At 41.9% G+C, this 26,676-nt stretch overlaps 1 long non-coding RNA gene across 1 annotated transcript in view; it reads left to right on the top strand.

Moving 5' to 3' along the window:
* Window positions 1–25,672, top strand: part of LOC109138783 (uncharacterized) — a 48,276-nt gene extending 22,604 nt beyond the window's left edge. The window contains exon 3 of the long non-coding RNA XR_002042024.2: window positions 24,936–25,672. This is a non-coding gene — a long non-coding RNA (uncharacterized LOC109138783). The remainder of the gene's footprint in view (window positions 1–24,935) is intronic.
* The last annotated feature ends 1,004 nt before the right edge of the window (window positions 25,673–26,676 follow it).

Raw genomic sequence — 26,676 nt, 5'->3', positions numbered from 1 at the left:
GCGGCATATGGGGAGCTGAGTGGTGAACAGGCAGTGGGCAGGGAGGGAGACACAAAGCTCTGTTCATGTGCATTAACATGCTGTACAGTAGCAGTGGCAGGCACACAGACAGCCAGCAGTCAGCCAGCTCCATCCCTAGTCTTCATAGACATGTAGACCAGTACTGGCTGGCTGTATCTATATTGACAGATATGTTTTTGTTAAAAGCCTATAGAACTAAACATTTCTGTTACATGTTACAGACATATGGACATGTTTGATCAGGGAAAGGATTTTGTGTGTGCATAATCAGAAGCTGAAATCCCCACGACTAGGTAGACATGCAGAAATTGAACAAACAAACATGACAAATAGTGCTTAACTATCTAATTCTTTCTACTTATTAATACAAAATGATCTAAAAATGACATAAATGACTGCTATTGTGTTCAAAAGGAACCTAACATATCACTTGGTGCTATTTTGTGGGTGTGTTTGTAGTAGCATATACTATATTATCATTCATAGATGTCAACTTTCCAACATGGCAGTGAGAGTAATTACACAAACATGCATTTTTATTTTTTTTTTACTATATTCCCTTTTCTGAGTACAGTGTTTCTTTTTTATCCATCAGAAAGAATTCATGTTTTTTTTTCTTGGTTCTTGGTTTGTAAAATGCACCGGTATACATGTCACCACAGACATCAAATTCTAAAACTATGATATGCTGCGAAATACAGAGATTAACCTGGTGGCGATGGGCTTTGTGCCACAGTATCTGCCCCTGGCATCTAAAGCATGATTGACATTTGTATGGTTATGTTTAGACAACTCAAAAGACTTAGGCTTGGTTAGGCTTAATGAAAGATCGTAGTCAGGGTTAGATATCGAGTATGACACAGGACAAGTTGACTTTTTCGACGTTCAAGCAAAACCACTATCTTTTCTCAAATGTAACCAAGTGTAACCCCCGTTGCTTACTACCTGCAGTAGTAATCTAGTGTTACTTCCACAAGTGCACATATCAACATATATTACTTTGTTAGTTAGTGTGGTTATAGTTTATATTACAAAAAAAGCCTTGTTCATAATTACTGCGTCTAGATATTCACACAAGCATGTAAGCTAAGTACCCAAACAAGGTTATGCTAAACAGCAGTCTCATCTTACAGCTTTCCTTATGTTACTTGTCATAGGTGCTTGGGATGAACATGCTTTACACTGAAATACAAGAACAACATTTTTGGTATTTGTATTTCTATGTCTTCAATCAAATAATTAAAAAATCAGCCGACAAACTTGATGGTCGCCAGCGAGACAGCCTGCTTTTCTCTAACTCTGAATTCAAAGACGCTCAAAAATGAATAAGAACATTGGAAAATACAGAATAAACTAGTAATACTGTATATTGACATATTTTGATTTACTATTTACTATTAAATTAGGCCATTACATCATCCAGAAGAGGCGGAGCAGCACCATAATCTGACCCAACACAACAACATACATGGAAGCCATTGGAGACGTCCTTGCCGCTGGTCTGTTGTATGAATGACACCCTACCACACACACACGCACACACACACACTCCCTCTCTGACACACAGGGGGGCTTAATGTTAATGACAGGGGTCTGTAGCTGAACTGAACTGTACAGCTCATGCCAGCTGCCCTACGCAGCTGCAACACATGACCGAGAAAAGAAAGAAGAGGAAAGATAGATACATATGGTAAAGATAAGTGTAAAGATAAATGTTACGGATTAGACGAGAGAAAACAACAATGGTGCAACAGTGAAAGCATAGAGAGAGTGGGCGATTGAACTGTAAAGGGAAGGTATGGAGGTTAACATAGAGAGAGGTGTTGTAGAGGGAAAGAAGAATAGTTCATTCATCACAGAGACCTTGCTTGGTCTCTAAGCTTCAATGTCCCTATTGAAACATCCATCCACAACATTTCTGTTTACGTGTCTGTTAAAAGGAGCTATTGTGTGTTTCCCATGGTTCAAGGTATTTCTCTACTCTTGGAATTATATTTTTTTCCAATGGAATAACCTTTGGCTGTATTCTTTACATTATGTACAAAATGGGGGCAGCCATGTTTACGCGATTAAATGAATTGAGACTTTTGGCTGAAGTTGATTGTTACAAGGGAAGACTGTGCATTACATTCTCTATTAACTTTGGAATGACTACCATAAAAGTGATTCAGAACGTGTGAAACCGTGATACATATGTATGAGAGCACTATTTATTTATTATTTTTTTAAATACAAACAAGCCTTAAATAGGAGGAGAGGGAAGATGGCGTAAAAGAGGGGTGGATTATGTGAATGTGGTGTGTGAGCTCGGGCGAATGTGCGCATGTTTTGTCATGATGCATTATAGTTTCTCCTCAGGAACACATGGCAAGGTATTTACCAAGCCATCTGCTAAAATCGCCTGGCTGAATTGAGCTGACGTCCAGTTGCTAAGGAAATGGATGCTTTTCAAAGGGGCCAGCCAGTGTTGCACACCTGTCAGTGTAAAAGGACCCAGTCTCTCTCGCTGTCTGCCTCTTTCTTCATCTCTTTATGCTTGTGTGTCTGAAGCTCATCAGTCACATACTACAGTCAGATGTGATGAGTGTTCCTGCCTCAAAGAAAATCACTATTATTCAGTTTTCTATGATTTTGTGTGTATGTTTGCTTGTATTATATATTTTAAGTGCTAACCTTTACAGTTGGTAGTTGATTTATTTTTAAAAAATTACAATAAAACTGCTAAAAAATGGCCCGATGTATGAGCTGATGTGGATCAGCTCTGTGAGAAGCATGACATAGTGGCTCAGAAGTAAACGTGGAAAAGGAGCACGGTGCACTTCAGCACAGTTGGGCACGTCAACGAGCAGGTGGTTATGATTGCTTTAGTGTCACAATCCTACGGCCTGCGGCTAGACACTTTTCCCAGAAGAAGTTAATGCAGTTGGAGAAGTGTGTCCAGGGCTTGTGATGGGTCTCAGAGAAAGTGGCTGCGGGGCAGGGCATGACCTTCGGAGAGAAGCTTTGTCATCTCGGGCCTGAGCGCCACGTCCCTGTCTGGGTGACACCTATAGAGGTCACCAGAGGGGCAGACTTCTGGTCATAAATCAACAAGGTAACTTGGGACGTGGTGTCCTTTTGGTCCCAATTCCACTGTCCTGCTTGGGCCTTGCCCTAGATTCAAGAGGAGAAATGATATCATATGAGATGGAATGTGTCTTTCCCTGAAAGCTTAGAGAAATTTGATTTTGTGCCGAGAGCTTTATGAGTTAAAGGTACAACTCCTGAGAGTGCTGCTTGACTAATGTTGTTATATGTTATCATATATGATATTTTCTAGGATTAAAGTGCAGATATTTTTCAAGAAAGTTGAAATGCTAGAAGATATGATACTCTTTTGTCTTCACCTTTTAAATTTACCTCAATCATGAGGTGTTGAATTAGATAAAGAGAAGGACAGAGGAGAATGAAATAGGGTTTTTAAGTAAATCTAATTAAAAAAGTGTCAACATTCATCTTATTTAACTTCACCTGCTGTGCTGCTACCTGTACTGACCATTGTGTCCTAAGCTCCCTGAAAGAAAATAAAAAACACAGTGATAAGCGGGTTTATGTCCTTGTAACCTAGCTACATAAGGTGAATATCTGAGTGCAAGATCAGAGCTTTTGCTCTCCCTTTGTACTTAACATCAGCCTTTGTATTCTACACTCTCTACAGTATATTATTACTTTACCATAACAGGACCATCAGCCTTCCATTAGTGAAATATTAATATGCATCTCAGTAAGATAATTGCCCTCATTGCTCTCATTGCCCAGACACCATGTGAACTTAGAAACAATCCCTCCTGTCTGTTCGCCACAGAACAAAAGGGCCTTGGATGGAGGAGGAACATCTTCATTTCCCTCACAGAATACATTAGGCCTGTAAGTGGGCTCGGTTATTGCCGATGCCTGCGTTTGCGTTGGGCACCTGGGATTCTCCAGACCTGTTTGATGTGGCCCTTTTCAAGCACTCTGATCATCCTGTTAAATTGCGGCTAATGGACAGGGCCTGCCACTCGGAGAGGCCCAGACAACGGGGGGACAATTTAGTGACACGCACACACCTGTCCTTTGTAGTTGAGCGAGACATTGTGTGCACAGGCGCATTAGTCTCTGTGGTGCTCATACAGGCACTTTGTGAGCGGCAGTGTAGCCAGAGCTGCCATTTAGGCCTGAATAACCCCCAGGTGCCATTACCTTGGGTACCTGAGTATCCCCCCCCCATGCACACACACAGTCACACACACACTCTGACCAAACAATACAAAGCTAGTGGGGGTGAAGGGGGCTTTTACATATGTTTGTGTGTGTTATATATTGTGTGGCTGCGTTCACACAGTGGACTGTCTTTTTCACTATGGGTGTAGGGCTGATGCATAGCTGCACCTGTCCCTTCAATGGAATCCCTTCAATGGAGAACAATAGGTGATTTTTGTTCCTTAAAAAAAAAAGAAAGTTCAGTATTTTGTGGTTTATTTGAATATCTCCTCACTCTTTATTCAGATTTTTGTTGAGGATCTTTATTCTGGATGTTTTTTAAATATTCAAATTCAATTTTAATGCGTTACAGTGTTAGTCATATGCCCTTACAAATCGAATTGGCTTATTTTCTTTATTGCTTATTTCTTGTGGAGGAAATATTTGAGTACAGCAGCCATGACATTTCTGCTAATTGGTGAAACCTTTAACCGAGCAGAATCTCTCTCCCTTTGTCCCTGATCGCTACCAATCTTTTCAATTTAAGCAAAAATTGCACAGATTATTATTCCTCATCAACAACCAAACAATGAAAACAACCAAAAAAAAACAAAAAAAAAAACAAGGCCCAAGGAAATCAACACCGTTCATACAAACACACTGCAGGCTACTTTTCTGAAGTGTGCTGGAACAAATAACTGAGCAGGTAACTGAGCAGAACCTTTGAGAAATGTCCGAGGTTTGGCTCCCAACCAAGCCCATATTGAATGGCACCTAACAGTTTTAAATCAAGTCTGTGTGCCCAGCATCTGATGTGGGAGGGACTGGGAAAGGCTTTCTGTGAGCGCACCGGGAGATTTTTATATTTGAGCTTAGTATGTGTGTGTGCGTGTGTGCGTGTTTGTGTTTGTGTGGACAATGACAGTATCTGTTGTGCCAGAGGAACTGATGAGCAGGTGGTCTGAGTGGGATTCAGCATACTCTCTCTCCCTCCTATTCACACTAGCACTCATCTCTCTCTGCTTCTGTATTTGAGCGTGTGTATGTGTCTGTCTCTCGGGCGGTCTCACTCTCTTTTTCTGTTTTTCTTGTTTAATTTCATTTTTGTTTGTTACATGTGAATCACCGTTTAGTGCACTGCTCGGGCCGAGCGGGAAGTAATGCAGTTTACTTTTGGAAGAAATGTTGAAAAATTGACCTTCTCTGGAAATGACATGCAATATGGGAGTTTTGACACCTGTTCTTGAATGTATGTTTGATGTTGTGATGAATAAATCATTACAGGAACTCTCCTCTTTCATTACAAAGGCAGTGCAATGTTACATGACTCAGAGGACTCTGGACAATACCTTTCATCTGCACGCACACACACACACACACACGCATACTTTACATACCATCACTAACCAGATGTCTGTGTATTGATTGCTCCAGTGACACGGTTCAGTGGCGTTCCATTTAGCTGATGTGAATACAGGACACTTAATGTCCACATGCATAGACACACATAGACAGACACTTGAGCAGCTCAGGATAATACACTGTACGGGGTGCCTTGCACCATTCACAGCAGGTCTAATATGACCCATATGTTCGTGGCGCTTTGTTGACCTGTTTGGACAGTGACACAGTGTTGAGTATCAGCTCCATTCAGAGGATCAGGTTGTGGAGACACGGTGTCCCATGTCTTTCTTTCTTTCACTAAGATGACTTTAGAAATGAACTTGTATTTTTAGTGGGAAATAGGGTTGTTTATCAGTTTTGTAATGATGAACAATAACCTCAGGTACTGTCTTTTTTAATGTTCTTCTACTTGAGTATTCCTGTTCTAAGCTACTTTACATTTATACTCCACTACATTTATTTGACAGCTTTAGTCAGATTACAATTTTACACTCAAAATATGTGAGTTTAGAAAGTATTATGCACAAACTACTAATAGTTTATGAAGCTAAATATAATACAAAAGCGGCCATTCTGCAAAATTATGAATTTTTATGAGTTAAGTACAATGTGTTGGTAATACTTCTTTACTATTCCTTCAATAACATTTTGAACACATAAGCTTTACTTTTGTATTTTTATAGTGTGGTGTGGCTAGTTTTACTTATATTTACCTTATTATAGATCAGTATATGATCTGAATGCTTCCACCAATGCTGAAACATAATAGACATCAAAACCTGTCAGTTCTACTTATTTATCATGATTTCTGATTTAAAGCATTTGGACTGTATTTTACAGGTTTTCTATGGCTGCACTAAAAGGGTAAAAAAAACAGGCATCCAAAAAGTTTTGTTTTGGTATTAACTCAAGCAACTGGGCATTTTCAAATGATACACAGCCTTATTATTCTGTTAAGTTTCGAGTGACGCAAAAAATAGTTCAAGAAAGAGCTGAAGTGATTAGACAGGAAATAATCAGCAGTTATTCTGATATTCATTGTCATTTTTAAAGGAAAAACAAGTGTGGTGATTTGCTGTTCTTTGTGTAATGTGATAGTAAACTAAATATATTTGGGTTTTTGGATGTTTGATGATGTCACCTTGGGCTGTAAGAAATTGTGCTGGGTATTTTTCATTATTTTCTGAAATTTGAGGGAGTTAATTGAGACAATAATCAACAGAATAGAGAAGCTCAGTGTATTCATATTCATATTCTTAGGACCTGTTGTTTTGTTTTTTTCTGTACTTGTCTGTGTTAATAACTGCGGTCATAAACACTGCAGACAAATTAATTCACATGATATATATATGACACGTTGTATCCATGCCGTGTCGGCACTGATGACTGAGCAAGATGTGAGCTCAGTAACGTCGACAGTTAATGTCTGGCGTGTCATGAATTATAAATAATAGAGGTGAGCTTTCAGCTGGCCGGTGACAAACATTCCTACAGGAACGTTTTAAGTGTTGGGCTTTCTGCTATTGTGTCTGCAGCTGCACTGTATATGATATGAAAGAGTTCTGCAGCGTGTTCAAAGCAGCAAACCATTTTTCATTTCTCTCTGTATCACTGCGACTTGCGTCAGCCTAAGGCAAGAAAAAAGCCAGCCAGTTTTAAATATGCAAATATTTTAGGAATTAGGGGCTTGATTTGAATAATGATGTGAAACGATGAACTCATTTTTACTGGAGAGGAAGAGGCATGTTAACTGTGGTCCACTGTCCTTTCTCATTAGCCACAGTACATCAAGCCTGCAGTAGCTGTGTTACTGTTGCTGTGTATGTGTGTCTGTTTAGATGTTTAGCACAAACCTTGAGTCTTCTTTCATCGCTCTTTAATTAAGGAGCATTTTTTCTGCATTTTGTGTCAGCTCTTTATCAGTTATGGCAGCACAGCTAAAACCTCCAAACCAAGGGGAGACAGACGGGTGTATGGAGGAAGATAAACCGTGAGGCTGCAGACTGGACTGTGGATGTATAAATACATCTGAAACATAGACATCTTTTGTTTTATCCTCTGCTTTAATCTCACTTGGAAATCTGCTACTGCAGCCACCGTCTCATCATTTATCCCCTTTCCGCTCTCAGCAGATATTTAATTGAAAGCTTCGGTCAGACGATCTTTGTAAATTATACTTTTTAATGGGGCTAGAAAGTGCGATAGAATTTATGATTCATGTTTTGATACATGGCTGTAATCTTTCGATAATTTCCATCAGGTCTTGGGTGCTTGTTAATATTTATTGGCTGGTTTTGTTAAGTTGTAAACTGTAGATCAATAAGGGGTGCACTTAAGAGAATTAGATAAAGGATTTATTTTTATTGGTATTGATCATGAAGGCTTGCGGAGAGATGGAGGGAAGGGGAATTGTCTCTGCAATACCTTTGTGAGAAAAGATGGAAGCAAAAAAGCTGATTAAAATATTGATTAATTTTCTGATTATTTAGATTTTTTATGGCCTAAACTACACAGAGGAAAAGTTTTTTGCTGCCTTTGTCTTGTAAAAAATATTTTTTTTTCATGTAACAGCAGTTTTTTCCTGCACTAACTTGTAGAATTTCATTTACATTGTGGTGCGAGAGGAAGAGGATATGTGTATACAGGAATGTTTATTAACAACGTTTGTATTTCTCAATGTCAGGAGGTATGATGATGGCATGTGTGCGCGTGTGTTTATGAAGCACCACCATGACAAGGACAACTTCATGCTTTTTTAGTGTTTGCCAGTGTGTTCATCCTCTAGCCGCTCATGCACATGTGCACGCCCCGTCGTGTGTCTGTATTTGTGATTATTGTGTGAATTGAGCTGTGAGTGGGTGTTGTCCATTGACCAGTACATAGCAAGCTATGCCTTGGCAGGTGTGGGATGCTACGTGGGCTAACTGAAGTCCCTCAGCCAGCCTGTTAGCCAGCCAGTCATCCACTCACTTAGCCAGCCAGCCAGCCAGTCAGCCAGGCAGGCAGGCACAGAGAGAGGCAGAACACAGCTGTTTGAGCAGGCCTCCATTATCCAGCACTATCTATTGATTCACCCTGTGGGATTTTTTCCTCTTTGGCATGGGATCGTCTGTGAACACACACCAGCGCACTAACACGCAACTCCGCGTACAGACACAACCATGTTAAACGGACACGTGCGCACCTTCACACATGTATGCACAGAAGCAACACAGAAAAAATGGAGCACACACATTTGCACCACCATGGGTTGAGATCGATAGCCAGTGGGGGGATCTAGGACCTTTTTTTTAAAAATATTTTTTTATTTTACGGCCTCTTCGTTTGACATTGGGGGAGTTCCCCCTTGACTCTGCGGGGTGCTGCTGCTGAGCTGTTGTATTTTCTCTATGGCAATGGGCAAAGACCCATAAAGAATATCTCTGACGCTATAATTACTTTGGCTGCTTGCAAAATGAATCAGATAGTGTCAGTAGGATTAACAAATGATTTGGTTTTTAATTTTGCCTCCACCATAGGGGCTGTTTGTGCAATATTTGATTATTTCTTGCCGTTCAGAATCAAGTTAATTTTGCTAAAGAAATCTGAGGGCGATGCGTGAAACTAACTTCCACTCCTGCTTCTTTGATCACTGTTTTATCGCTTCTTTGAAGAGAAAATTCTAATTGATCGCGTTTTGATATAATTTTAGTAGATTGCAACGTTCTAAACAGAGAATATGTTATTACACAATGCAACCAAGGGAAAGAACAAAAGGATGCAAACAACATGTTTGCATTTTCATCCTCCCACGTGTATTTGTGTGGACAACCCCGGCAGTAATGATCAAATGAATAGACGTCTTAATCAGTGAGTGCACACAAACAAACCAACAGATACAGTATAAGCAAGTGTAAACTCCAGATGATCATATGATTAATGTATTCATCCTATGCACGCACTCTTCAGTATTATTGCCAATAAATAATGCATGAGCCCCAGCCTTTGTTTATGGTAAAATGTAATGCATGGTTCTGAGTATTCTGCTTTCATGCCAAGAAATGCTTCTCAATACAACGTGCTTCTCCATCCTCTCTTCCCTCCTCTTTTCCTCTCGCAGAACATATACTGTATCCTGTTTGTCTCGTTCCTGTCTTTTCCCTGCTACTCCGCTCACAGTGCTGCCAGCCGGGCTAAACAAGGCTTTGAGAGGCAGGAATAATAAATAAAAAAAAGTTAATGAATAATAACAGCCGTTAATCTCTGATGGAAAACATCTTTTCATATGAAAATCTCCAGGTTGATCTCCCAATCCCACAACATTGTCAATCTGGAATATGGAGGCCCTAAAGGGAAAGGCTCTGTAATCTGCTCTTAATCTGTGTCTCCCCTCCCCTTCCCCTCGCACAATATCCTCAACAGCAGCTGTTTAGCGCCGCGCCGCTTGTTTTCATCACTATGGATTGTCTTTGAATATCACTCTAATATTTAAAGTGTCTCTCTCCTGAGATTGTCTCCGGAGATGATAGGACAACCATTTAGGGCTATTGTACAGAAGGAATGTGTACTTGGCCAGCCTGTATCTAATTTGGAAATTATAGTGATTACGAGCTAAATATAAAAACCCAGGATTTTGAGGCTGTAAGAGGCCTGCAGCGAAGGCTTACTGTATTGTTTGCCAGATGCACACACATATACACACACGCGGGGAATTGCACAAACATGAACACGTGCCCACAGTGGAGGGAAAAAAGTCGCCTGATGCGCTAAGTGCTGTTGTGTTCTGTCGAGTGCGTGTCAGCCTACGTCTTCGGCTGCCCTCTCCTCCTTGCTCTTGTTCTTTATCGGCCCGTCTGTCTCCACAGAGGAAAACATTTGGAGCAGCACCGTTAAAAGCCTGTGAGCGAGGATGCAGGGAGCCTCCTCGGGCTCTTTAGTCCACACTGGACTTTAAATGAAGCCACACACATGATGGCTAACAGATGTTAGCCAGATTACACGCAACATGGGCCCAACCTCGCCTCAACTGCCACTGTCTGTTTGCCTCCACTCAAACGCTCCAGGTTCGAGTCCCCCCCCCCCCCCCCCCCCCCCCCTCCCCTTTCTCTTTCTGTTTCTTCTTCAAATTCAGTGGTAAAGGGTGATCTGCAAGGTCATGGATGCTGTCTAGTAAACCCCTGGTTGCCTGCTCTGAGGGTAGTGCATATATGTGTTTGTGTATATGTGTGTGCGCACACGAGGGGCTGCATTGTTGGGAAAAGGGGAGCGTGACGAGAGTCTGCTGTGGATATAATTAATAGGCCACATGCGGCTGCACCAAATGTGTCACAGTGAGGGGAAATCAATCGATGGAGTCTGCCGGAATAAAGGGTGTGTGTGTGTGCGCGCGCGCACGTGTGTGTGTGTGTGGTGGGGGTAGTTGATGGAAGGGCGGAGGGGGAGGTGCAGCAAGGAGAAGAAGGTGGAGTGGGAAAGAGGAGCAGGACCCAAGAGGGAAATGAAAGAAAGAGAGATGGGGGGAGAAAGACAGGGAAGAACCATGAGAAAAGAAAAGAAGGACTCTGGAGGAGAGCAAGAAAATGTTGCAGAGGTACAGAGGAGGGGAGGGGTGTTTGAATCTCCCATCTCAGCTGGATAGAAATCACAGCCTTCAGCAATATCCTGCAGAGACATTTGACATGGAAATTCATGACCGTGTCAATATATGGACATAGTGTAGATCTAACACATACATCACAGGAAACTCCCCAGCTGCATATTTAGCAGCTGCTTTTTATCCAATCTGATTCAATTTACTGTGAGTCCATACATTTAGTACGGAAGTCACGAGCAAAATCAGACCTTTATTTCCTATTCTGCTGCAGTTATCGCCCAAGCTACGGAACTAATCTGCACCAAAATTAGGATGGCTAAATGCAGTACCGTTAATACTTTGGACTCACCACCCAAGTAGGGAGATATCCTTCCTTCTCAGGGCCCAAACTCTGCAGTTGGCCTGTTTTTTAAAGAGTGCATATCTAAGTTTGGAGGCAGGGGGGGGAAATCAATGAAGATAAGAGTTGGATAGAGAGCTGTGTGTTGAACAGGCTGGCAGTAGACTGAGAGAAGCAGCCTGTCACCAGCTGCAGGGCCCTCTCTGTGTGATTGTGTGTGTGTGTGTGTGTGTGTGTGTGGGACACAGGGACACATCTAGGCACACAGTCGCTGATAGTGCTGCCAGGCGCCAGACACCCATAGATGAGACAGGGGGCGTTATCGCAGACTGCTGCTGCTGTTGCCCTTGGAAGTCACGTGGATAGGTACACATAAAAACACATATGCATGCACATCCATACACTGGCATGCATTTAATGCACACAAACACACAGAGCTGAACTTTAGTGCCTTCTCTTCCTGTAAACTGTCTGTCTGCGAGTTTAGGACAAATGTATCAACCAGATTATTCAGTGTAATTTGCACTCTGGGCCTAAAACGTTCAAGGATGAATAGTGGCTGCTTAGCTGTGTTGATTGTACTTCCAAAGGTTCACTGTGGCAGGCAATTTAAATATGAATGTTAAGCTTGAATAAATCTGTATTGAGGAATTTTAATTTAAAACCTGTTTTAACTAAAGATTATTGCCCTAAAATAAATTGTTCCTGAACTGCAGTGTTATTTCTGCTCTACCTGTTAATACATACCAATAATATGTGCACAATATCAAATTTAACATCTTGGATGTTTTTGGTACCTGCAAAAACCTCATGTTTCTGAAAAACTTCCATTTCACAACATGCATTTTCAACAATTTAATGCAATTCAAGTGTCTTTATGATGCAAACAATGTATCTAGTATGTACAATGTATATATAGTTGGACAGGCGTGTGGTGATGAGTCCAAAACAGGCAACATTTCTGGCAGAAGATGCCTCACTGTCGCTGTCTGCAACATCTCCTTAACATCTCTGTGGCCTTGTCACATGGGGGCAAGTTTCACATAACTCTAACTATCAGGAGTTGTCCACTGACGGTTAAAGGGCCCTGCTTGTTTGTTGTGGGGTGTCGGGATGCTTGGATGACAGTTTTCGAGCAACACAGCACTTGAGACCTCGTGGTGTGGTGCACTGCATGTCTTGCCATAGCTGAAGTTTTACACATATTCACAAGACTTGTCTTTATTTTTTCCGTCTTTAAAACAAAAAAAGTCTTATCCCTCCAATGAATCAGCACTTCTTAAAGGTTGTTTTTAGGTTTTGTCTTCCTAACTTAAGCATTCACCTATTTCATACTGATATTCATTATTACAGATTCTGAGTAAGAATTACCGTGTTTGTTTTGTCTATTCTGCAGCATGCCAGAAGTCATTACAGTTAATAACTTCTGGCATACTGGCTACAATTTTCTTAGGCCAGAGAAACATGTTGCAGTTGCATGTACCTCATATATGATCCCCTTCATCCAGAGGATGTCCACAGTCAATTTCCTGCATGCATTTGGATGAAACACTGGGGGCAAGGTTTATTTGTCTAACTCTGCGTCACACCACAGACACTGAAACTGGACGGGCTTGTTGAGTTGAACGTTCGGTGACTTGGAGAGTAGTCAGTTTATTTGGATCAGGACAGCAAGCTAGTTTTAAAATAAACTAGATTTCCTAATTTTTTGCATTTTGGAGCAATAATGTGTAAAAAAAAACCAACGTGTGTTCAATCAAAAATAAATCTAGTAAACGAGAACAGTATGTGATCACAGCAGTAGCCTGTTTTATATGTTAAAGGCTTGCTGACAAGAGGTCCTGACAGTCTTCTAGTCCACTACCCAACCCTGCCAACTACTGTTTACAACAGTCACAAATCAGACTGGAGATTTATTTTACCTCAGAGTAATCCAGTCATGTTTCTTTGCATTTTGGTCCTCCATCTGAACTCTTTATTGGTGACAGCCACTCTAGATCAGGTGGTTGGTGGTTTGTTGGTTTTGGGAAGATTGGGGGGAGCAAAGGAGCTGTCATTTGGTCTGAGGAACACACACCCCAGACCCAGTGCTGCTTGGTCTCTGTAACACCCCTCGCTGCCTCCCTCTAGTAAACAGTCCATTAGCGTAGTGCTCCAAGGTAAACATATTTACTGGCTGGTGACGGCTTGCCAGTGTGGCTCCTCAGGCCCCGTGGCAGAGGGGATTTCATTAGGCAGAGGGCAGGGGGAGAACGGAGGAAATTAATGTGCCATTCAAGATGATTTCTTTGTTTCCCATCAACATGATCACAGACAGGCCGCAGGGAAGAGATGATTTACGCACACAAAGGAAAGAGACAGGGAAAGAGAGGGAGGGTAAGAGGGAGGGAGAGAAAATATCACAAAAGGCTCCCAGTGCGTGAAATGTCTTCCTTTTGGTGAAAATGCTCTTGTCATGATTTTTGTTATGGCTTGAAGTGCTGGAATTGTTTTCAATCAGAAAAGCTTTCGTGTTTGTCATTAAGAATTGGAAATGGAAGTATTTCTGAGCAAAAACACCAACAGGCACAACAATGTAATGCAATTTTTTTTCCACACTATCTACACACAGTAATCCAACCAATACGGCGATGTCCTGCAGCCTTGTTAAGAGCCTGTTTCACAATAGGAGCTTTTTTTTTTTTTATACAGTTTGCTATGCAACCTGGAGGGTATTATTCTGTGGCCTGCCTCGTTTATTAATAACTGTGGTTCCCCAATTAATTTTCTGAAAAGTACATCCAGCTGATGGCAGCATATTGAGTATGTTGGAACACAGTTTGTAGTGAGGTTGCTGGATTGTTTGCAGTACTATAACTGTACTTAAATCTTGAGTGTATAAACTTTTCTTGGGTGGTATTTTGTTGAGATTAGCTAAATTTTACCATAAAATAACCATATAAAACCAATTTCATTTAATTTATAGGTACAGTAAGTTTAACATTACACACAAAGGAATTTGTATTCGAAGGAAATCTGATCTAATTGAGACGTTTATCTAAAGTCGAAATTCAAATTTTTCACTTGAGTCCCCAAACAGCAGCATTTTGGTATGTAAATACGCATGTGGTGTCCTGCTGCGGTAATGTGACATTTTTGAGTAGAAATGAGTGAAACATAATAAGGGAAGATTGTGGTCAAAAGTAGGCGGCTTGGACTATAACAAACACAGTAAGTGACTCAGAAAAACTGGATTGTAGCCTGTCTTTGGTTGGAGAGGAGTATTCTTCAAAATGAGTAAGCTCTGGCCAGAAAGACAGAACAAACTTGATATTCCTAGAAAAGGAAACAAAAGACCCCAAAACACATCGCCACATCTGTCCGTTTGTTAAAAGTTGTAAATTAATTATTGGCAGGAATTTCTGTACTTCTTAATATTGCTCAGATTTTTTTCACATTCCACATAGATTGATTAAAAAAATCTAAATATTGTAGGATTTCTGCACAACTTAAGCATTTCTGGTTGACAAGTAGTAGCCTGATTAAGAAACGCTGAAAGTTGTGCTTGGACTTGGATACAATTACCAGACTACGTTAACGTGAGGAGTGACATTTACATTTGCTATTCTTGTCTTTCTAAAACAGATCACGATATGTGTGACAGACGTCATACAGTTCCTTCTGGCTTGTAGCCCACAGCTAGCTAGGCTATGTTTTTAGGATCTTAATGATTTATTTAAGTCTTCGGGGTGCAGTCTGATGAGGCATACAATATCACTATATACAGTGACTTATAATGTATGTACACAGTACCTTTGAAATAGTCACAGTTTGGTTCAGTTTAGGAAAAATCTTGGTTTGGGTGAAAGTATGTTAATCCAAGAACATAAGATGACATACAAATGAGTATACAGTGGTCCCTCGTTTATCGCGGGGGATACGTTCTAAAAATAACCCGCAATAAACGAAATCCACGAGGTAAGTTTTATAGTTATTATTCATGTTTTAAGGCCGTAAAACCCCTAACCACACACTTTTATACACCTTTTTACACGCATTTTGTACAGTACTCCCTTAGTTAATCAGGACGCAGAACACATGTGCGGTTCTCCCTTAGCCAATTTAGGACGCAGAACACAATGCGCGTTCATACTGTACAGTACGCTGTAAAAAAAAGCATGCAAAATTACACTAAAAAAATCTGCGAAACAGCGAGTCCGCGAAAAGTGAACCGCGTTATAGCGAGGGACGACTGTATTACATATTTTGTCATGTATATCAGATTTATGTATGGGATTGGTCTCATTTTGTCATGTATATCAGATTTATGTATGGGATTGGTCTCCTAAAAGCCCCTAAAAGTTGGCATGTGTGCTTAAACCTGTGTGGTGAATTGGAGCAGTTTAAAAAGGTTCAAATCTGAGCCCATGGTTCTCCTTTTTTAAAAACATCTATTGATGCATAAAAGAGAGCACAACACTGACAGGTGGATTTGTACAATGACTGTGCTCATGCAAGCATTGAAGGATTTTTAAATAAAGAGGCAAAATAAATCTACATCATAACCTCAACTATTGGAAGGTTTAGAAAACAACCAAATCATAACTGTCGATGTATAAATTCAGGTGAAGTTCCATTGCAGAGTTTCTTGGCTCACCCTCATGGACATGGTGAAGATCTCAAATATCTAGGATGACCTTAGACTAGAACCAATGCCCTCTTTCCTTTTGGAAGGAGCCAGGTGAGGAGGTGACGTAGTTCAGGCATCCAATTACTGCAGGATGTCGCCAGGACACCTTGTGCTTTTTTTGTTCACATTGGACAATGTCCAGAATATCTCAGGGTTGCCTCAGACTCCCACAGAATGGAGAATAGGACTACTGGGAGTGACTCTGCTTTGTCACTTTGCCAGTGTACACAGAAATGGATAAGAGGCTACAAATGGATGAATGAATTAGAATTAAAATTTCAGCTACATTAGCATTTATTTGAACATATTTCTTTTATCATTTGTTTTCAGAATCCGGTATTCTTTCCCTTGGTTTTTTAGCTTCAGGAGTACTGTTTTTTGCCAAATTCATTATCTGCCTGTCCAGGGAGAACTCTCCTCCATTAATATTAATATACATTAAAGGACCACTGTGTAGGATTTAGTGGCATCTATTGGTGTAGTTGTAACTTTTACTTCCTAGCATAAGATGTGGGAAATATGATGGTCGCGAAATGCATGAAAAATGGAAAAGGCCTTATCCAGAGCCAGTGTTTGTCCCTTTAGAGCTACTGTAGAAACAAAGTGGTTCAACATGTATCATTCTAAGGTACAATTCTTATTTTCAGGTGACTGTACACTAATGAAAACATTGCTGTTATCTTTTATCTGTCCAGTACATTTAGGCATATTGCCAAAGATGGAGACGTTATATCACCAGGGTGCATAATGTTTTATAAAAATAGTTTGAGTATATAGCCTATGTACATCCATGATCTATAACCGAACATACTCTCTGTCCTCTCTCTCATCATCTCTCTCCTTGACCCTTTCTATATCTTTCCTTACACCTCTCCTTTCCTTCAGGTCACATTCAGGCTTGTATGACACCCGTGAGCGATGTGCTGGCTGACATGAGCTGCATATAAATGACCGCAGAAGAAAAAACATGCCCCTTTTTATTTACACACACACACACCCATATACACAGAGTGTATTTTCAGATGCCCGTCTGGCTGTGCTAGGAGGCAGTTTTATGTAGTTGGTGACCTTAGACTGTGGAGCAGGTGTTTAGGGTCTGATAACATCATGACAGAGAGTACAGGTGTGACTACATACAGACAGGAAGGACACACTCACACACAAATAGACGCACGCACAGACACGTATTGTGTGTCATATTGGATGGCACGGCTCTTTGTTCACTGACCAAAAGGCAGTAACGTCATACCGCAGGAGATTATTCTCACATTGGATACAATGTGCATACAGCTGTGAACGAATGAAATCAATTTCAAATTAAAACTAGCAAAAGGCATGGACGTGTTCCACCATGTGCAGCCCACTCAATGTAAGCCTTTATACAAATACGCATCTGTTCAACACAAACAATGCAAACATAATTAATTAACAGTCATTATTCGGATACCGTGTTTACTTCCTGTGAAATCCAAACCATTTACATATATGTCACTTTAGAATCTGTAAATTAGTATTTTATGTGTGTTTGCATGTCTTACATCGGAGATCTTTTGTTGATGCAGCTGAAAGTGATCAGAAACCCGTTTCCCCCCCGTCTACAGAAGCAGTGTGTGTGTATCTGTGTGCAGCGGACATGCATATCTAAGAACCTAAAGGTAAATGTCAGCTTTCATGCCGTCCAGGGGGAGCCTTGTCCTCTGCACCATCATGTGGAGAGAAGCAGTACAGCAGTGACTTCATTGACATTCCTCTCCTAAAAGCAGCGGCTAACCCGGCATCAGAAAGTAATCCTTCTATACTGAGACGTAGGAAGGAAGAGAACACAGTGTAAAGCTGATCGATTCAGTCCCAACCAGGAAATTGTACACAAGGTTCAAGAGCTAAGAAGTTTGTCTGCTATGCTGCCATCCAATCTCATTCTGCTTCTGCCCCGAGGATGAATACATAACATGTTTCTATATAGCATCAAACCATGAAGTGATGTTTATAAATTCAAACTATAACATAAAGTGCAGGGTTTTTTTTATTCTTCTCGAGAAGTCCTAGCCTGCGGGGTGATCTTTTGTTGATATCCAGCAGAGGCCCAAGGTACAGCCTTGATAAGGACTGATATACAGACAGAGAATGTTTTGTCTCTCCAGTTCTCATTGAGCATGACAGAGAGGATTTCAGAGAGACTGCACTGCCAGATGGGAGATTGTTCCTTCATGGGTATTGTCTCCGAAACGCCTCGGAATATGTCAGCTTTATCTGTGTTAAAACATACCAAACATTTTTGCATGCGATACTGTGGTACAGAAGCTATAGCCTCTCCCATCTGTGCCGTTGCAAACTGTATCTCGGTCCTGCAGCATCCAGTACACAAGGCAGAAATAACTCCACTGATCTGAGGAGAAGGCTGCCACTGCCAAATTTGTGATACGTAAATGTGTGAAATATTGTGATATTGAGACATGGTTCCAGATAGATTATGTTGTATCAGTGAGCTGTGTTTTATCCCTCTCCCCACTGCTCTCTCCTGCTTGCTCTCTCCCTCTTTCTGTCTCTCTATCTCATTCACACACACATACACACTGACACACATAATGCTCTATCATTTCCCTCATCCCGTGTGAGAGGTGTGAAAGGCAAATATATGCTCTCCTTCAACTGTGGACATAATACTGAGGTCATGAATGGAATGTTAATGAATGTTTTACCACATACCTCTATCAGTGGACGCATACTGAATCGCACTCGCACACCAGGATTTGCCGAGCGAGTACCAGCCTAGCCAAAACCATAACAATACACTATTTCAAATATGCATTCCTTTGTGAGCGAGTGGGTGTTTTTTTTTTTAGACCACGGCAGCTTGCTTTGACTTGTATGTTGAGCTGCAAGAATGTGAGAATGAAGAAAAAAACAAAAAATTTCACTGACCAACAAGGTAAAAGGAGGCAAAAAAAAAAACTGTAACCGCGCAGCCAAGCAGGTCTGTGTCTGAATGCGACCCGTGAACTTCAAATCCTTGTCACATTGGGAATTGCAATAGAGGAAACAAAGGGAACCGAGGTTGTGTGGGAAGGAGAGGCCGCGGCTCGCAGATCACTAGGCTGTGTTTGAGTATCTTATCGCGGCTGTCGCCAGCTCAACCTGGCTCCATTGACTTTGTGTGGGGATTAGAAAGGCCCACAGCTTCTGATTATTTGGGTGAGTGAGCGGTTCTGTGTAAACAAACATTGTGGCCGGGATTGTTCTAGTCACAACACGGCTTGTTGCCCTCTGAGAAACGCCGTACACATGCGCACACAAAGTACACTAGAGAGCTACACACATCATCATCCTCCTCTTGGTGTGTTCAGATGGGTTTGGGTCGCTGTTTTATTCACTTTTTTTTTATGGATATCAGTTGTGATTTCTCATTGATAGCCAGAGATTCTCCATTTAAAATGATGTATTGTTTGTGCAACATGCAGAAAGATGGCAAACCAGACTGTAGCTACTGTAACCAAAAACTGTTGGCATCTGTATACTTGTTAAAGCCAAGAGGAGTCAAGCGGAAGCATATTTGGGGTGAAGGGAGTTGAGCAATTATAAGAAAAAAGAGTACTATTTTAACAACAGCACAATAACATTATGCCAAGCAGATGGGATACGGGGCAAAAAGAAAAACTTTGAGAAAAACATTTACTTGCAAACACAAATCCTCGGTGAGGCTCTTGTTTTATTTTTACCACAACCTTTCACTGTGCTTCTTTTTTTCCTTTCTTTTCTTTCTTTTTTTTTTTAAACAAAGGTAGAGTGAGAAGCACCCGTGAAGGGGCTGTGAAGTCGGCTGCATCTCCAGATATCCATTCCAGATGCTGGCTAGACTTGGTGGAGCCGGGGCCCGTCGTACTGGGGGCTGGATTTAGTTGTCTTTTCCTCCAGGTGTGATGCCTCATGCTGATTCCCCCACATGTTCCATGGGTCTTATCCAAACACGCCGGGGCTGGTGACAGCGCCGGTAGGCCTGCCCTCCCTCCTGCCCGCCTTCCTCTCTCTCTCTCTTTGCCTCCCCTGGTGGCCCACCCACCCACACTGCAGCAGCAGCAGCACCAGCAGCAAGCAAGCAACCGGTCCTCTTCTCCTTACCTGTCATCACAGTTGCAGCCCTGCAATGCTTGTCCGGTGCAAAACCTGAGAAGCCTTTTTCCTTTTCCTTTTTTATTTCACGCTTTCCCTCAGACCTCTGTCTCCGTCTTGGTTTGAACCCCTTTGATGAAGGGTTATGTTCACACTGCTGCTCCACAGGCTCTGCTGCAGGCCGGGACAGGCCAGTTGTTGCTCTAGTAACTCAGTCGTGCTCAACGGTGATGTAGGACGTATTAAACTTGTCATATTTCAAGGCTGGTCAGTTTTAGGACGATACGCCATCAGGGAGCGTTAGGTGGTTTAAAAAAAAAAAGAAGAAGTAGAGTGGAGTGGAAAAAGAAAACAGAAGCTCTGCTGTGTTGTGTATTTGTTCCCCAGCTGAATGTTCGGCGTCTGTTTCCATTAAAAGTGTGGGTGAGCAAAATTCTGCCTTTATCCCACTGTAAACTAGACTGCCTTAAGGTCTTTCTCTTTGCAGTCGTATTTTACTTTACACCATGACTCCATTCTTCCATGACAAAATGAACGTTTCCCTTTACTGTACACGAATTCCACCTACTCTGAATGTTTTTTTTATTTTTTTTTAAAGGCAGGAACAGATAGATGCAGAGGGGGCAAACACTATTAGCTAGCCCACACAAAATATGTTGTCTCATGGCTCGAATTGGACGCCTTCCAGATTTGGCATAACTGAGGATAACATATTTATGGGAACAAGAAACAAGCATCCTTATTGAAACATGTTGGCCTTGGTTTCTTTGAGAGGAATCTGTCTTGGTTTATTAGTATTGTAGCAAATAGTGAGCTGATTGATTATTTCTTTCCCCTTGAAGTTTTTACCACTGAAAAACATGTTTTAGAACTGATTCATTACAAGTCAATTATGGAGTTACAAAATTAATTAGAAGGCAGGCATACATGCTGTTATTTTGAATGATGAAATCAACAGATTAAAATGAAGCTACTGGCTGTTTTTCTGCAGAAGCTCTGAAATGAAAGGGAATAGTTCTGTTTTCTAAATCCATTAATCTATTGAGTCCAAGGCTCTTTGGTATTAGGAAACCACATTTTGAGTCAGATCATACAGACATGGGTTAGGCTCGTATGCGCGTGCACATGCATGTGTGTGTGCGCGGTCTTGTGTTGTCATAACTTTTGCTAAGATACTTTGAAACTCCCCATGAGCCAAAGCAATGTAAATGATTTCCCGATGTTTAAACCATCATTGCTGTGATTGGACTCACAGGATCAAGATTTCAGCATATAAACTGCTTGGATTGTCCCCAGAGCTCATTACAAAACACACAGACGATGGTAACACTTAACTCTTTGCAAATGTGCAATGACAGCAAGTGACCGTGATGTGATTTTTATTGTTTTTACAGCACAATCACAACAGTTCTGTCCTCAGACTGGATGACTGGAGGACGAAACGCGCAAAGACATGACAAGCCTAATGTAAATAACGCGGTCATCTGTGTCTTATCAAGTGATTTCCTCATCAAGTATTGTCCAACGGCTCGTAATATTGCAATGTCCCATTGGGGGTGATTAATATGTTGTGTCAAATGGAATAAAATGTTTGGCAACTTTAGCTTAATATGTTCATTGCAGCAAATGTCAGGAAGCTGTGGTTTCGTTTGGAAGCTGTGGTTCAGCTTAAACTCTACATCATTGTCATACTTGTCCTCCCTTTCGTTAGGGCTGCTTGAGGATGTGTTGTTGTTCTGTTGTACAGCAAGGTATTCATGATTAGTCTTTAATTTGAATGAAATCTGATTAACTGGAGAGAATAAGCTGATTGATAATTACTGTAGGAGCTATTTTAAACAGGTTTTTTTACTGTGTTGAAAATTCAGAACTCTCTCAGCGAAGCACAGTTATGCTTCCATCTCTGGGTTTTGCTCATCCGTGGGAGCCAATGATTTCCCGCTGTTAGTTCCAGGTAGGGCATCGCTAGCGGTGTCGCAGGACCCTCGAGCCACCTTGTCTCGTGACATCATTGCCAGTCATCCATTTCGTCTTCTCTGCTCCAGCTGGAGCTAGATGTTGGACCTCGGCGAGGCCCCAGTGCTGGTATTAATTTCTTGGGCCTGTTGGCGTCCGTCCCCTGGCAGCCCAACGCCAGCTCCAGCCCCAGTCTCAGCCTCAGCCTCAGCCCCAGCTCTGGTTCCATCTCCATGTAGGAGTGTTACTGGAAAGCTGGCCAGTGGGATCTGGCTCTGATAATCATTTCAGGCTAGACCTGCCAGCATCTGTAGCAAAGCTTGCAGGAGATGAGCTATTAGTATTCAGAGAAGACAGACGTAAAGAAAAAAAAAATCAGTAGTAACAAAAGAGCACACGTACTGGAATCATACATCATCTCTAGAAAATAAAGAAATAATCTTTTGTGCAGCCATTTTTCTACAATATGGTTTTATAGTTTAATACCGATATGGTGCATGCTTTTGTGGAATTTCACTGTGGTTTCCAAGATTTTGACCAATTTATATTTGTAAAGGGCTGTTTCCAATTGCAAACGGAGGGAATAGCTGAATAATGAAGTGGAACCTTTTAGGTTTTCTACAGGAGATAAGGCACTAAAGTTCACAAGTTGTTTTATGTTTAATGCATTCACCACTTAGGCACTGTAAACTTATACACTGAAGAACACTTTTGGATAAATAAAAACACATTTGATGACCCATATGCAGTGTTCAAATGTTGGAATGAATCCTATGTGCTGCAGCCACTTTGGATTATGTTACCAGAAGACATGGATTCCTGGCAGAACCCTGTGTGGAGGTTTATTCCTTTCAAACAAGCCAAGCTAATGAAAAACAAACTTGAACATTTGCGTCTCTATGTGGTCAGCAACATTCAGTTTTTCATTTTTCACTTAAGGGAATATTTTTCTAGTTGCTTTTCTTTTCATGAACCGGTTTAAGGTTCATCTTTGTCTCATTCTTTCTCCTGCTACTGAAAAAAAAAGAAAAAGGCATGTCCTCAAACTCTTTCCACCGTAACAGCATACTTACTGCATCTGCTAATGATTGGCACGTGTGTGTTTGCGATTATAAGTGTATTCCCTGTGATCGTGTTTCTGTGTTAGGAGAGGTGGGCAGAATTTCCCACTGGGTCTTGTTCAACCAGTCCCAGGATTCCAGTGGCTTCATGGGATGCCGCACAGTTTCGTAGGCTATTAGTGAATGTTTAACGTTGAGTCAACATGCAGGAAGTACTGTACCTTCCCTCTCTTTATGAGACCAAGATGCTGAATGATTAAACCTCATCTCAGACAATCATTATAACTAGGCGTACTTGGACTGGAAAATCTTTTTTTTTTACTTTTTCTATGAAATGAACATTTCATGGGTGGCTGATATACACTATTTTCTCAGCGAGATGTCTTGGCTCCTCTGAACATCAGTGTCCACTGGGTTTTGTTCTTGGATAGATCAGCAACCTCTTTAACCCTTTACAAGTATTTCATTCTGAGGAGCGCAGGGGAAATAAAAGATGGGGAAAAGTGGAAAATGAATTGTGAAAACTTCAGAATAGTTGGAGCCAATCTTGCATAAAAGCAAGACTCGCTTACGGTCGTGTGGCATCTTACCTTTTGCGTCAGATACTGAAACTCTTTATGCATGAACACTTCACCATGTGACTTGCTGACCTCCAATATGATGCCCATGAATCTCCTCCTTCCTGGACTCCTGAGAGGTTTCTCCAACAAGCTGTTGTCCCTTCTGTAAACACTGTAGTACTGTAGAACACTATGTGTGTGTGTGTGTCTGTGTGCGGATGGGGTTATTCAAAAGCTGTTCCACTTGCATGGCAACGCCTCATTACCCATACTGCCTCCTTCTTTGCCCCGAAGTGGGGTGCGGCTCCCCTCGCTGGGCCCAGTCGTCAAGGTGACCCAACATGCCCCAGGATGGCAGGCAGGCAGGCAGGCAGGCAGACAGGCTTGGAAAGAGGGGGCTGTTCGCTCTGTCTTTATTGTACTGGGGCCACCGTATGCTAGCTGGTGCACTGGGCCCTGGATAGTTCCAGACTGCCGCATGCATCCCGGTGAGCAAGCAGCTGATCTCATTTTTCAACACACAGCTGCCCCAACATCAGGCCCAGGTGAAGGTGACCTCCCTTGCCTGTTGGAGTGCCTCTTAAAGCTTTGAGGTGCAGTCGATGCTGTGCCACATCCAAATTACGGTAACTTCTCGGTGATGTAATGTTTTGTTGTTTTGATTTAATTTTTCAGTCCAGAGGTGTTACGACACAATTTAAGTGTCGCTTTAACTTCAGCAGTATGCAGGACTTATATAGACGCAAATGTGACAGTTGTTGAGTTATTGTAGGCAGGCTGTGCATCTTTACTTTGCAACAACAGACAGATAAGAAAATGCAAACAGGCCTGTTACTGTATATATCACCCTTTTATCTCTCCAGACATCCATCTCTATCTCTTTTTCATTCTCACTCTATCCATCCATCCATCCATCCATCCATCCATCTATCCATTCCTTCCTCTCATTTGTCTCCCTCCCTCCCTCCCTGTCTCTTCCTGTCACCCCCACCCTCTTCTCCCTCCCTCCCCCCCTCTAACACAGGACAGATTGGGAAGCCGTGATGGCGGCACAGAAGTTGAGGGAGAAGCTATTTATCCCAGACGGATCAGGAGGTGTGTGACGGAGGTGTGGACGGTTGCTGCAGGTCAGTGACGTTGGCAGGCGCCAGGCAGGCCGGCCCACATGGCTCGGGGACTGTGGGACTACAGACAGATGGCACCTGGTGGGTGACAAACAATTAACAAACCAACAAGAATAGCTGGATCGGCAGTATACCCACAAGCACAGGAGATAGCAAGAGAGCGGGTGCATCTGTGCTCTGAACACTTTCACTCTTTACTTTTCCTCTCCCCGAGTCTTGTTTTGTATAACAGTTGCAATTTACCCATGTGTCTTTTTCACAAAAACACTCTTGTTGTCGTGTCGCTATAGAACAGTCTAAATAAAGCGGTGTTGAGCATATGCAGCTAGCATATGTTTCTGTTTATTTCAGTGCAGTTTTGAGAGACGCAGTGGGTAATTTAAATGTACAATACAATGAAACAACACATTTGATATCTACTTAAATGTCAAGCAGAAGTTAGAAGCAATCATATAAAGTTTCTTACAGCAAAAGCATTACCTGGCATCGTCGTGCTGTGTGTGTGAGCGTGTTTTTTGCACACACACACACACACACAAAAAAAAAAAATCATGCTAGAAAATTGATTCAGCGTGTTTGTTCAAAAGTGAACATGGTGGCCGATGGCATTTCACCGCCTAACTACATCCAAATGTCATCGTGATGGGGTGTTTCTGCACTCCACTCCCACTTACTGTACAATAAAGATGTTCTCTGTTGGTGAGAAGCGACAGAATCTACAATTTTTAAGCAGTATCTCTTTCAAGAGTCAGGAGTGAAGGATTATTATCCATACCTAACTGTGTGTAAGTAAACGGCTGTCATCTGCGGTAGAATTATTGCTTTGGACTGGCATTGGTCCTACTATGTGTGTGTGTGTGTGTGTGTGAACACATCTGGAGTCTAGACTCTGTGGCTCTGTGGGCAGGGTCCTATCTTTGAGCAGCATCGGGTCCGGAGACCGGCCATGTTGACATAGGTGGCACACACATACCGGCATCTGTTTCAACAGTCAGTACTCTTACCAAATACCCCCCCACACACACACTTTTGACACACACACACACACACACACACACATGTACATACACTGCCGGACACTTTTATCCTCCACTGAGGGATGGATGGGGGGGAAGGAGGGGATGGGGAAAGAAGACAAAGTGGAGGCAAAGGGGGTTGGAGGCAGGGCCTGCTGAACCTGCAGAGGTCCCTGGTAACCAAAAGCAAATGCAACTTCTCAGAATCAGCACTGTAAATCCTCCAATCCCCCTTTTTCATTGCTGCGTCAGGATATTAAGACACGGAGGGGAGGACAGCGATTATGTGCGTGTTTTTGTCTCTTTTTTTTCCCCCCTCGCTCGCTGGTTGTGTGTGTATTTTTGTTCATAGGAGTGTGTGTATATGGATAACAGACAACATATAATGAATTTCCTCTTGAGGAGTTATGGTTAATCATGAAAATGGCCCCACAGTAGTCTTGGGGAGGGGGGTTTGTGTATGTGTGTGTGTGTGTGAGAGACAGAGAGAGAGAGAGACTGCCGGTGGGCTGCATTGCAGGATGTATGCTAGAGGAGCCTTTAGCGCTTCCAGATCAGGGACTTTTATTAGCCCATATCAGAGCGCTGCCACTTGTGATTTACATCCATGTGATTTCAAAACACA

This window comes from Larimichthys crocea, chromosome XXIV, assembly GCF_000972845.2.
Source record: "Larimichthys crocea isolate SSNF chromosome XXIV, L_crocea_2.0, whole genome shotgun sequence".
In the NCBI taxonomy this organism is placed as follows: domain Eukaryota; kingdom Metazoa; phylum Chordata; class Actinopteri; family Sciaenidae; genus Larimichthys; species Larimichthys crocea.
Note: the sequence above shows the minus strand (reverse complement) of the source record. Positions and strands in the feature narration are given on the sequence as shown.